The sequence below is a fragment of the Ips typographus genome, linkage group LG15 (assembly GCF_016097725.1).
Source record: "Ips typographus isolate SLU linkage group LG15, UJ_Ityp_2.0, whole genome shotgun sequence".
Taxonomy (NCBI): domain Eukaryota; kingdom Metazoa; phylum Arthropoda; class Insecta; order Coleoptera; family Curculionidae; genus Ips; species Ips typographus.
This window is the reverse complement of record NC_138436.1, coordinates 807,816-820,815: the sequence shown is the minus strand read 5'-3', so window position 1 is coordinate 820,815 and position 13,000 is coordinate 807,816. Positions and strand designations below refer to the sequence as shown.

The 13,000-nt window shown below is 36.5% G+C and overlaps 2 long non-coding RNA genes across 2 annotated transcripts; one reads left to right on the top strand and one right to left on the bottom strand.

Moving 5' to 3' along the window:
- Nucleotides 1–825: 825 nt before the first annotated feature.
- On the bottom strand, nucleotides 826–2,225 carry LOC145738140 (uncharacterized). The gene is made up of 2 exons (XR_014180601.1): nucleotides 1,207–2,225; nucleotides 826–1,135 (listed from the first exon to the last, which is right to left on the bottom strand). It is a non-coding gene; the product is annotated as an uncharacterized LOC145738140 (long non-coding RNA).
- Nucleotides 2,226–11,392: 9,167 nt separating this feature from the next.
- LOC145738206 (uncharacterized) lies at nucleotides 11,393–13,000 on the top strand. The gene is made up of 2 exons (XR_014180642.1): nucleotides 11,393–12,627; nucleotides 12,694–13,000. It is a non-coding gene; the product is annotated as an uncharacterized LOC145738206 (long non-coding RNA).

Sequence of the window (13,000 nt, the reverse complement as noted above, 5' to 3'; positions counted from 1 at the left end):
TACGAGGCATGGAGGCCTAAGGAATTATTAAGTGACAGAGGAAAAGTGTTTCAATCAGAATTGGTAACAAAACTATTGAAAGAAATGGGCACAAGTCAATTTACAACGGCATATCACCCAGCAACAAATGGTCTTACGGAGCGATTTAATAAGACTCTTGCAAATATGTTGGCAATGTACAACACAAATCAGTCAAATTGGGACCAATACTTACCGCATGTAACTTTTGCCTATAATTCAGCGAAACAAGACAGCACGCAATTCTCACCCTTTATGCTAGTATATGGGCGAGAACCTGTTTTACCAACTGAAGCAAATATTATGCCGCATGCTGGACCTCTTGATAGCAATCAAATTAGGGAGACTAGTCTGGCAATACGTAATTTTGCAGCTGAAAATATAAGAAAACGACAGGATATAGACAAACTGCGTTACGATTGTAAACATAGACATGTGGAGTTTAATGAGGGTGACCAAGTGAAAGTTTTCACCCCGGTAAGGAAAGTTGGTAAAAGTGAAAAATTGCTGCTTAATAGGTTCGGACCTTATTATGTAAGACGAAAAATGTCGGACGTGGACTATGAGATACAAAAGGGCAAATCAGATAAAGCAAAGAGAGAAGTTGTGCACGTAAGCAGAATATTACCCTATTATGATCTTTGGACCCCAGAATGCACGCCTTTATAATATTAAAAAAAAAAAAAAGATGGGAAAGGACACACAAAAGCGACAACTTTAAACACCAAATATTTTATTACGACTAAACATTTTGTTTAAAAAAAAAAAAACGAAAAAAAAAAATAAAAAATTAATAATAATTAACATTAACAGGGCAGTTAGCCCCACTAATGATAATGGTGGCTCCATGCTTGGGAGAAGGAACCTCCTCATCAGCGGGCTGTGTTGCAGCCCTGTCCCCCGTTTAGCAGGTTCCTGCTCTTGGGCCGGGGGCGTCGCGGCCTTGACGGCTCAGGGGACACCCACGGATTGCTGTGACGAGTGGGTGGTCGGGAATCGGTTTCACCCCTGTCACCGTTCATACGGGCGCCCCAGGCACCCCATGACACGTAGGGCGGCGATGCGCGACTCGCGCACTTACTGTCGGGAGTTGGGGTGAATCGTGGTAATAAATTGTCTATAAAATAAAGGAAAACACGAGGTTACATACCCTACGAGTAACGAGCCAAAGAGCACAAATCAACTTACCGCTCATGATTAGGCACAGAGAAAAAAAAAAGGAAAATTATTTGATTTCAACGGACAAGAAACAACTTCACTCTCACAAAGAAAGTGACTGGAGACGAAAAAGTAAAGGACCGTTTCGTCCATAAAATGACAAAACTACTGTGAATGCAGTGCCGCATAAGTAAAATAAATAAACGATAATAAGGCACCGTCTATCCCTAACCATTGATTTTGTATAGCGCTCACTTCGTTCTCTTTAAGATAAAACAACCGGCGTTTAGTTGGCGATTCATTGGTAGATGGCGTACTTCTGAAATGTTCCCATCAGTTTATTAATGGGTTGTTTTACTATAAATTTACGACAACTGCAGAAGAATGCGAATTTGACCAATCACAGTTAAAGAAGTAAAATGTTGGTAGGGATATCCGAGAACAAGATTTTTCGTGGGTGTTGTTGCCACACTTTCTATTAGATTCCAAATTTTTAGATTAAATATTTTGCAATGTAAAAATCAATTCTAAAAATGCTATTTCAGAACTGTCAAAAAATTAATTTGACATTTTTCTTTAACATTTAAATTTCTTTATCGTAGGTTCGCAGCTTGCATGGTGTGCCTTGCATGGTGTTTGGCAACGCTGTCATACGACAGATTAGAGTCCTAGATTACGTTTTCGGTTTTGGATGTTCTGTTCATGGTTTTGGGTTTTGCGTTGAACGTGATTTAACCTGTTACATAATTTCAATCGTTTTCACGTTTCAAGTTCCAAGTGGTTATAAGTTCGTGTTATTAACGTTTTACAGTGTTTATATAAACTCATTCTACTAGTTCTACTGGCTGTTGTTATGTAAAATTTGGTGTAGAAAGTAAAACAGGGTGGTCAAAATGCGAATATTAACTTTATATCAAGAATTAAGTACAGAAGAAGTATTTTTTAAAATAAATTGTTCAAAGTGACCTCCGTTTGAAACCAAACAGTATCCCAAACGATCATAAAATGCCCTTTTGACGTTATAAATAAATATGTCACTCTACCTGCTACCTGCCCTGCCAGTATCAAAAACAACAAGCATCTACCATGCATACAGGGAGCACGGAAAGATAAAATCTTTTCGAAAAAAGATGATTTTTCGTTAGTTTGTAAACACTTTTTAGACCGAATTGGTAAACTTACTTAAGCTTCAGGGTACTAAACACACACCCGTCAAGTTTTACACTTGTAGTTCCAAAACAACATGGTCTAACATGGACTTAAAAATTTAACACGTAAAATCCTATGTTGCGCGTTAAAAAAAACGCACTGTATACTAAATAGTTTATCGAGCATGGAGTATATCGAGCATGGTCGACGAGGATACATCGTCAACCGGTGACGGTGAAGATAAGCGTTGCAAATATTGCAATAAAACGGTGCAATCTGGTGTGAAATGCATAAAATGTCATCTATGGTTACACAATTCCTGTGCACTAAGAGTAACGGGTTTAAAAGTTTTTAGTGGTAGTAAATCCCTAGTGAAATGCCCTTGTTATGGCCATGTGGATAGTGGAACCCAGACGGATAATCAAGAAAATAAAATGCCAGAACCATCCCAAACTAGTGCAAACCTGGAAATACACTACCTTAAACAGCTTGTAGAAGAGTTAATGGACAAAAATAACGTGTTAAAACAAAATAATGCCCTACTGGCCGATAAATGCTACAGCCTTGAATCCGTAAATATGGAGGAACAAACAACAATAAACAAGCCGAAGATAACGTCGTATCGAGATGTGCTGTAAAAGTCAATAAACAACACCAGGACCGGACCAGCCCAACCACAACGGATTCAAAATGTTAATACTCCAATTCCTTCAATAGAAGTTGTACACCATCAGCCGTCTACAGTCCCTATCGTAAGATCGAACTCTACTGGTTCCGCTTCCGCAAAACACTGCCGACAAAACTACGAGTTAAAAACTCTGGGTTTTCAAGGCGCTCAAGACTCCGCTAGACTGGCAAAAAAAAATTCGGAAATTGGGAACAGGTGAAGAACCACGCGACTCGGCAACGAAAGGTTTTACTGGAGGGGATCGACGCGTTTGGATATATTTATATAGAGTCATGAAAACAGCCACAGAAGATATGATAACAGCATACATTAAAAACAAAAGTGGTTTTGAGCACCTAAAAATCATTGTAAAGGAGATAGTAAACTCTGAGGATAAACTTAGATCTTTTGTAGTGGTAGCCCCATTGGACAAAAAGGATGATATGTACAAAACGGACTTTTGGCCTAGAAATGTTGGTATTAGAAGATTTGATTTTAGCAGGAATCAAGAATTCCTCAAGGAAACGAAAGACTTATTTCCATAAGGACCCAACAGTTAATGCTGCCCCGGCAATAAGCAACTCCAGAACAACAACACCATGCGATTTAGTTGATAGACCTCTCAATATAGTGCATCAAAACATCCAATCACTAAAAAATAAAATCGATGAGCTTGAAGTTTTCTTAGAGCTGGAAAGAGTGAACATTTTGTGCATAACTGAAAGTTGGTGCTCAGACTACCAGATGGCTGCCTTAAACATCAAAGGCTACAACATGGCTAATTTCTATAATCGAACGAACAATCAACATGGCGGAGTTGTGATATTGGTGAGTGATAATATAGACTATGTGCCTATTACAGTTCCTCCTGGTCTATGTATTGAAATGACATTCGAATGTGCATGCATCCAGTTGTGTAGAAATAATATTAAAACAAATGTTCTTTGTGTATATAGGTCACCCCTATCTCAGAGGGTTGACTTCCTTAAACAACTGGAGGCTTGTCTTACATTCTTAACCAATACATTTCCCTTTAGTCGTAATATTGTTGCCTGAGATTTTAACATTAATTTCTTTTTCTTTTAAGACAACACTGCTACTCTTGAGCTAACTGACATTTTAAGTTCGTTCAACTTGACCCCAGCTTTTAATGTACCTACTCATATATGTAAGAACTCTTCCACTACTATCGACTATATTTGTACAGATTTCAATTCAGTTATTATTGATAAAAAGGTTTGCGAAAACGGCTTATCGGACCACACTTATCAACTCGTTACAATTCCGGCATGTTCTAATGAAAGTACTAACAAATCTGACATGGTACGATGTTTCTCTATAAAGAACATGAATAATTTCAAAAGATTATTATCATTGGAGTCATGGACCAACTTATTGGAAAGTGCAGACGATGTTGGATACAGTATGTTGCAATTTGTTGAGATCTTTTATAGTTATTTTAACATCTGCTTTCCTTTTGTAAGGAAAAAAGCGCTAGATTATATTTCGAATAAACAGTGGCTCACTTTAGGCTTGAAGGTGTCATCAAAGAACCTACGCAAAATGTCTTCCCAGCTTAAAAAAACAGAGATTAGTATGGATTACTATAAAAGATATAAGAGTATCTACAGGAAAATCTTGCGACTTGCAAAACAAACATATTATGATAATAAACTATCTTCTTCTACTAACAGATCAAAAACTATTTGGAATATTATAAACTCTACTACTAAAAATAAAGGAAACAAGCAAATAAATAGGATATTAGTAAATGATATTGAAATTACGGATTCCAAAGAAATAGCAAACCATTTTAATTCCACTTTCGTAAATATTCCCTTATCGCTCCAAAATCTACACATACCAATAATTTCTAACTCCCTCAATGCAGTACCACATGTTAATAATTCAATCTATTTATTTGATGTTACAGAAAAAGAAATAATTGAAGTAATAAACAGTTTAAAAAATACGAATTCCACCGGTCCTGACGAATTTTCGGCAAAACTCATGAAGTTTTGTAGTTCAGAGGTCAGTAAGCCCTTGTGCATATTATTAAACTTGTGTTTTACGCAAGCGATTTTTCCGGACTTCTTGAAATTATCCAAAGTCATTTGTGCGCACAAGAGGGGTAGCACGGCTGATATCGGAAATTATCGCCCAATATCACTCCTGTCAATATTCTCGAAAATTTTTGAAAAAGTTTTATCAAATCGCATTCTAAACTTTCTAGATTCCAATAATGTACTATCAAACTCACAACATGGTTTTCGAAGCAGGAAATCAACTTTATCAGCACTATGCTATGTTATTAACCAAATTTATAGGGAACTAGATCAAAATAAAAACGTTATGGCCCTTTTTATTGATCTGACCAAAGCTTTTGACTGTGTCGAGCACACCTTGCTTTTGCAGAAATGTCTTTCTTATGGAATACGAGGAAATTGTCATAAATTATTGAACTCGTATCTATCTAATAGAAAACAATATGTTTTATTCAATAAATCTGAATCAGACCAGTTAACAATTGAAGTTGGCGTCCCGCAGGGCAGCGTCTTAGGCCCACTACTCTTCATTATATACATTAATGACATGCCAAAATATTTGAGTGCACCACATTGTGAATTTGCTGATGATATTACTTTGTTATCCTCAAATAAGGATGAGCATATCTTGAGAAGGACTTTGAATGATAATTTGAGCTTGTTATCAAATTACTTTAGTAACAATAAATTAACTCTGAACCAAGATAAGACGTATACAATGGAGTTTCATCCTTGCGGAGCCAACTACCTGAAAATTCATCTTATCAAATTGAGTGGTAAAACTATAAAACAAGTTACATCTTTTAAGTTGTTGGGTTCACTTGTCGTTGAATTGGAAAGAACATGTCAATTTTGTCAGCAGCCAATGTTCGAGAAGCTGTTTTGCTTTACAGCGCCTAAAACAAATAACGAGTCGGGCAACAGTTAAATCATTCTACTATGCTAATATTGAATCTCGTATGAGATATGGAACAGTGCTGTGGGGTGCATCGTCTGCATCCAATAGAACTTTCTTAAACCAAAAACGTGCCGTACGTATAATGTTTAATTTAAAATCGAGGGAATCATGTAAACCATCATTTATCTCAGAGAAAATAATGACTTTTCCTTGTTTATTTATATTCGAACTTTTAAAATTTGTAAGGCAGAATGCGTCCGCTTTCATAACTCTAAATAATAATCATAACTATGCTACCCGATTTGGAAATAACTATCAATATGAGTTACACAGACTTGAATTATTTAAAGCAAACCCCTATTATATTGGTGCTGTGATATACCAGGTGTCCAAGAGCACCTTGGACATAGGAGATTAACATGGGAAAATGGTTTTGATTTTTTTGCGCCTGTACGGTTGATTTGATTGAAAAATCGTGATAATGAAAGTTGTAGTACCTATCACGGACTAGTTTTCTGTATTTTTTTCAGATCTCTAACTTGAGCCCTTTCGTCGTAAAACACGAACAAAAATGCGAAAATTTAAACTTTTTACCTGCACTGTATAAGCGGTTGCCGAGCAACCGTACCCGCAACAATGACCTGTTTACCCGTTGCCCGACAACCGCCTATACAGTGCAGGCCAAAAGTTTAAATTTTCTTATTTTTGTTCGTGTTTTACGACGAAAGGGCTCAAGTTAGAGATCTGAAAAAAATACAGAAAACTAGTCCGTGATAGGTACTACAACTTTCATTAATACGATTTTTCAATCAAATCAACCGTACAGGCGCAAAAAAATCAAAACCGTTTTCCCATGTTAATCTCCTATGTCCAGGGTGCTCTTGGATAACTGGTATAATAATATCCCACCAAAATTACGTCAGTTGTCGAACAGCAGGTTTTTATCAGTTATGAGAGACCTTTTATTCCCAGGCTACAGCTTTGAAGACGTATAACATGTGTAATAAGTGATAAGTATTTTCTTTTTTTATATACGTGATTTTGTAATCTTCCTACATCCCTTTTGTGATATTGGAAATAAATTGTATTGTATTGTAATTGTATTGTTAGTTAAAATTGTACAAGAGATATCATTCAACCAAGAAATATCAGCAATTAAAAATCAAACTGAAATAAAAAACAAAAAGACAATTCTTAGATTAAATCCTTTTATTGATTCAAAAGGTGTTCTCAGGGTAGGGGGAAGAATTCAGTTATCCAATGTCCAAATTCATAAAAAACATCAAATTCTTTTACCAGCCAATCATCATTTTACTTGGTTATTGTTTCAATCTGAACACATACGATTATTACATCCAGGTCCTCAAATGTTGCTAAGCTCAATACGTAGTCAATATTGGGTAATAAATGGTAGAAATTTAGCAAGAAAGGTTTCTTTTAAATGTATGAAGTGTTTTAAAACTAATCCTACAGCTTGCAGTCAAATAATGGGTATGCTTCCAAGAGAGCGAGTTAATCCTCAACCCCCATTTTATAATGTTGGTGTGGATTATGCAGGGCCATTGTATATTAAGGACAGGTATGGTAGAGGTGCAAAGGTAACAAATCTGTTTGTTTATTTGCCTTGCAACTAAAGCGGTGCATTTGGAATTGGTAACTGCACTGACAACTGATGCCTTTCTAGCAACTTTTAGACGATTTGTTTCAAGAAGAGGTAAACCTCAGTCTGTGTTTTCTGATAATGGAAAAAATTTTGTGGGTGCTAACAATGAGCTTCAGCAACTGGGTGTCTTCTTAAAAAATGAATCAAAAAGCATTGCTCAACAGTCAATAGAAGATCAAATTTCATGGAAATTTATTCCATCATACTCACCAAACTTTGGCGGCCTCTGGGAGGCAGGAATAAAATCTTGCAAAACTCATTTGAAAAAGATACTTGGAAACTCTACCTTGACATTTGAAGGTTTATATACTACTTTAACACAAGTTGAAGCAGTATTAAACTCGCGACCACTAATACCTTTATCATCTAGTCCAGAAGATTACGTTTGTTTAACTCCATCACACTTTCTCATTGGGAGAAGACTCACAAGTCTGCCAGATCCATCATTATCAGATATTCCAATTGGAAAATTAACAAGGTATCAACATTTACAAATGTTACTTCAACATTTTTGGAAAAGGTGGTCTTGTGAGTATCTCACAGAACTACAATCTAGAGCAAAATGGCACAGTGAAAAGGACAACATTAAAATAGGTGACTTGGTCTTAATCAGAGACAAAAATTTACCTCCATTACAGTGGAACTTGGGACGTGTAGTTCAAACAATTCATGGTCCTGATAATCATGTGCGTGTAGTACAACTAGATACAAGGGGTGGTAAAATTAAGCGTGCAATTTCTCAAATTTGTCGTCTTCCTTTAGAATAAGTAATGTTAAGTAAAATTGTACATCTGTTATTCTCCTTGTTGTTTTGAAAGGTACTGTCCTTTCAAGGTGGGGGGTATGTTGGGTTATTAAGCTTTGGCAGCAGTGTAATGTCAAATGCCAAAAAACGCAAGATGTCATGTGTCAAAAAATTTAGGGTTAAGTTAGTGTTCCGGCATTAATAGACTTAAGTGCACAGTGCGGCAACGTTGTGTTTGTGCGCGTGTCCTCCCCACCCCGGGAAAGAGACGAGAGACTGAGACGGAAGACGGTCGACGATTCGAGAGAAAAACTCGAGCGCGAGCAGTCATGAGTCAAGTCAAGTTAAACCTTTTACAATTATGTTTTTACGTTTTATAAATTGTTCTGTAAATTTTAATGCGTTGTGTTCAAAATAAATACTAGAAAAACTACAGTCCACGAGTTTCAAAACAGTTAGTTATGTTAAAATATAGGGTTTTTTGGTTTTTGTTTTGAAAGAAAACATTGTAAAACGTTGGTGGAGACGGGAGAGCAATAAAATCCAATCCGATGCCATCATCTTCATTTTGATATGTTTTATTTTATTGGTAAATTAACAAACCTGGTTGGAGAACAATTACATTCCTAAGGAGATCAATTGCGGGATAAAAAGGCCCCATCAATAGATAAAAAAAATGTTGACAAATGTTTTCATTTACGTAGAAAAAATATCGTATATAACTCTCACAGAATGCTTATTTAATCTACTCATACGATTTACGCACGAGCCGTAAGGCGAACATCGTACTCGCAGGAAAGTATCATTCCATGCTTGTAATATAATATACTATTCTCACATTGTAAATCTTAATGGCTCTCTGAAAAAGGCTGAATGCAATGATAATAATAAAATATGTGATAGCAATTTTATGGAGTATATACTGTATTACAAGCCTCACAGATAAGCAAAGAAGCATGTTTTGTTGTCATTGTCATACGGGAAATTTTTGCTAGATATAAAATTCTTGGTTAAATATTTTATTTTTTTTATAATTGATTTTATAGATTATAAACCATGAACATAATTTGTGTCTGTTTGTGCCATGTTCATTGTTTTATCAAATAGCAACCAAGGCAACAAACAAGGTACAAATTCTTAGTCAAACAACTTTCTGCATACTTCATTGCATATTTTCTCTTACAGTACAGTAAGTGTCATGTGTTAGCACTTTTTAACCCAGTACTGATTCACTTTGACTATACCATATATCTCATTAATAACTTGAACTTTTCCTTATCACTTTGATACATTTAAAACTAATTTAAAGATTTTAAGCAAAAAATTAACATAGTTAATTTATGTGATATTTTTAAAAGAGAGTTGGACGTTAGTAACTTTGTGTTGGCGGTGTTCCCCGATTTTAGAAGAGCCCTCGAGACAGTTGACCGCAAAAAAAAAAATAATAAAAAAATTGCATTGTATGGGCTTGAACGGTACGGTTCTGGGATGGTTCGGTCTAACAGACATCAAAGAGTAAAGTATAAGAATAGCATGTCTGATCCTTTGTGTGTTCAGCATAGAGCACCACAGGGAACTGTCTTGGGGCCATTGCTGTTCTTGCTTTATGTCAATCACATAGTTGGGGCTGTGGATCGTTGTTGCATCGAGCTGTTCGCAGATGATACAATGATTTACATGTCTAAAATCTGAGAGTAACTTGAATCTTATGCAGACGAACGTAAACAACGATTTGGAAAATATATTTAGATGGCTATGTAAAAATAAGCTTAGTGTCAATCCACTCAAGTCAAAGTTTTGTCTGTTTGGGAGAAAAAGCAGGTTGAGAATCGTCTCCTTGGAGCAGCTTGATGTAATTATGAATGGCACCAGGATTAAGTACGAAAGTCAAATAAAGTATCTGGGAGTAATTTTTGATTCCGAACTGAAGTTTTATGCCCACGCTGATTATATAACTCTGAAAATTTGCAAAGAAGGTGGGCTACATTTCGAGAGTAGGAAGACAATTGTCTATGGAGACCAGACTGTTATTGTATAACTGTATTGCGGCCCCTCATCTCAAGTTTTGTTCTGCTCTTTTGTACGGTCTACCTTAAAATAGATCAGATCCAGATTGTGCAAAATCGAGCAATGAGGTGCATATTGCGATGCAACAGGTATACTCCCATCGTAACAATGTCCACGATTTTAAGCATGTTACCTGTCCAGAAAATGATTGTTTGCGGTTCACGTGTTTGAGCTTAAATTAAAAAGTCCACAGTTACAGCGCAAGAAACTGTTCTGATTTTGTTTTGAGTGGAAATTGTAAAACAACTCATATATTCAATTCAGTATTGTACAAAGGCCTTCAAGATTTTAATATGTTGCCCAATGTAATAAAAAACTGTGATAATTTGAACAATTTTAAAAGAGCCCTAAGACAACATGTTGTAATTTAAGTGCTTTAGCTTGTTTTTGTTTAATGTTTTTACTTTTTAATTCGTTAGTTGTTTTTAAACAGATCCATATTTGTTCATTTTATTTATTTTATTTTTACATTAATTTTAATATTTTTATATTTGCATGATTTGTCATTGTGTTTATTTTTATAGCTACATGCTGAATAAATACCATTATTATTGTAACATAGAGATTACACTAGGTGCCGTTACCTTAAGTTGCCCCGGTCTCCCCCAGTACAATGTTTGTGTCAGCAAGATTGGCGAATTGGGGTCATGATGTGAGTATAAATACTGTACCAAAATCACGTACAGATCACTGATCTCTGAGTTAGTCTGGGTACGCCTATTGTAACGCAAAGTGGAGCAGTAGGTGACCAAGTGCCACACCCTAGATCAGCCCTAGCAAAGGAAATAGTGTGGGCGAGCAGCATAAGTTGCCGCCATCGGACCTAAGTCTAGTGTTCATTCATCCTCGTTAAAGCGTCGCCCCCCGTGTTGCTCCTACCTAGATCGGACCACATCATGCTCCCCGCCATCTTGGTAATCTGGGGGTAAGATTACTGTTTAGTCACTAAGGCACTATAATCTAATAAAAGTGGTATCGAAAAGTAGTAGTCCATATTCACACAGTGGAGTAGTGAGTATAAGTGAAATCAAAACTCAGAGTCGATCTCCACAAATATTTATTAAAAGGTTGTTAATTGCCTAACATGTTTCGGGTGTATTCAGACACCCATCTTCAGAGGCTTAACTAGATCACTAGTCTGCTGACTGTCATTCTAAAAGGGGGGACAGCTGAACCCAAATGTACCAAGGTGGTTTTTTATTCTGCACGGGGGAAAAAACCTTGATCAAAAACCCGGTTCTGGTACAGAGGTGACAGGTTGCTCCGTTTTTTATTCTCAAAGGGGAAAAAAACTTTATCAAAACCCAGTGTTGATGTCAAAAAGTGAAGTTACTAGCTCGGTTTTTTATTCTTTAAGGGGGAAAAAACTTAATCAAAACCCGAAGAAGTTGAATGATGTAAAAACTGCATGTCTATCTGAGGAGACCAAATGGACACGAAAGGGACGTCACACAACAAAAAACCGCGGTGGACACTCACAAGTTCAACATTAAACAAATTAAAATGAGGGCGACTTTCCCTTTGTCACTGTGGAGGTGTGACCGTGCAGGGCAACATGGCTTGGGTGCAGCAGGACATGGACATGGTATCTAACTAAACTATATGATTTTTGTAGTATGTGTGTGTTGGTTTCGGGTGTTTATATTAAATTTTATTCTCTATAGTCTATATTGAGATCTTGGAAAAATAGCAACTACAGAGGAGTTAATTATGGAAAGTTTTGAAGGCGTGGAGCGACATTTTTTTTTTATTTTTGACAAGCGTTTGATAAAAATATAATTATACTGTATTATCTGATGACGTAGTGTCTACGTCATAAACCTTTTACTATTGAGTATTTTTTTGTTTTTAAATAGGCCTTTCCTTTGGTCCATGTATTTATGGCTAACCGGACCAGGGCACTATATGACGCAGTATTTGAGTACATCGCGAGAACCTTTCCAACGTGCATCCGAGGGACTGTCATTACGGACTACGACTCTACAAGGTCGTTTTTTTCATTATTGCCAGGTATGCATGAATGGTGTCATCATTTTCTGTTTATAAAAAAATTATGTTAAGAACACTGGGTATTTTATTTTTAAGTCTCAAAAGGCAAAAGAACTAGGTGTAATCCGGAAAATTCAAGAGGCAGCCCATAAAGTTTACCTGAGGAAGCTCTGCGCATTGGTACTTCTACTTAGGGACAGAATTATGGATGCATTTAATTATTTGCAGGTTTTTCACATACTACCAATATTGATTAAGAGCAATTAAGTTACTTACAATTTTATCTGTTATTAGAATCGGGAACGGGAACCAATTTTCGGCGAATTCAGGAACTACATCAGACGGCAGTGGATTGGACGGGTCACCCCCCAACATTTCAGCGTTGACGGAGCAGCATCGGACGAACAACGTGATGGAGGCTTACCACAGGCAGCTAAACAGTGAGCTGGCGAGACATCCTGGTGTCTGAGACTTCTGGTACACATTGTACACACACAAAGAAGCAGGACATCAATTAGTGGATTTGTATGAACAATTGTTTAATAACTCTATTCCTAATCAACTTCTTCTTCTTGTCCCTATCCAATGCCCAAATGTCCCT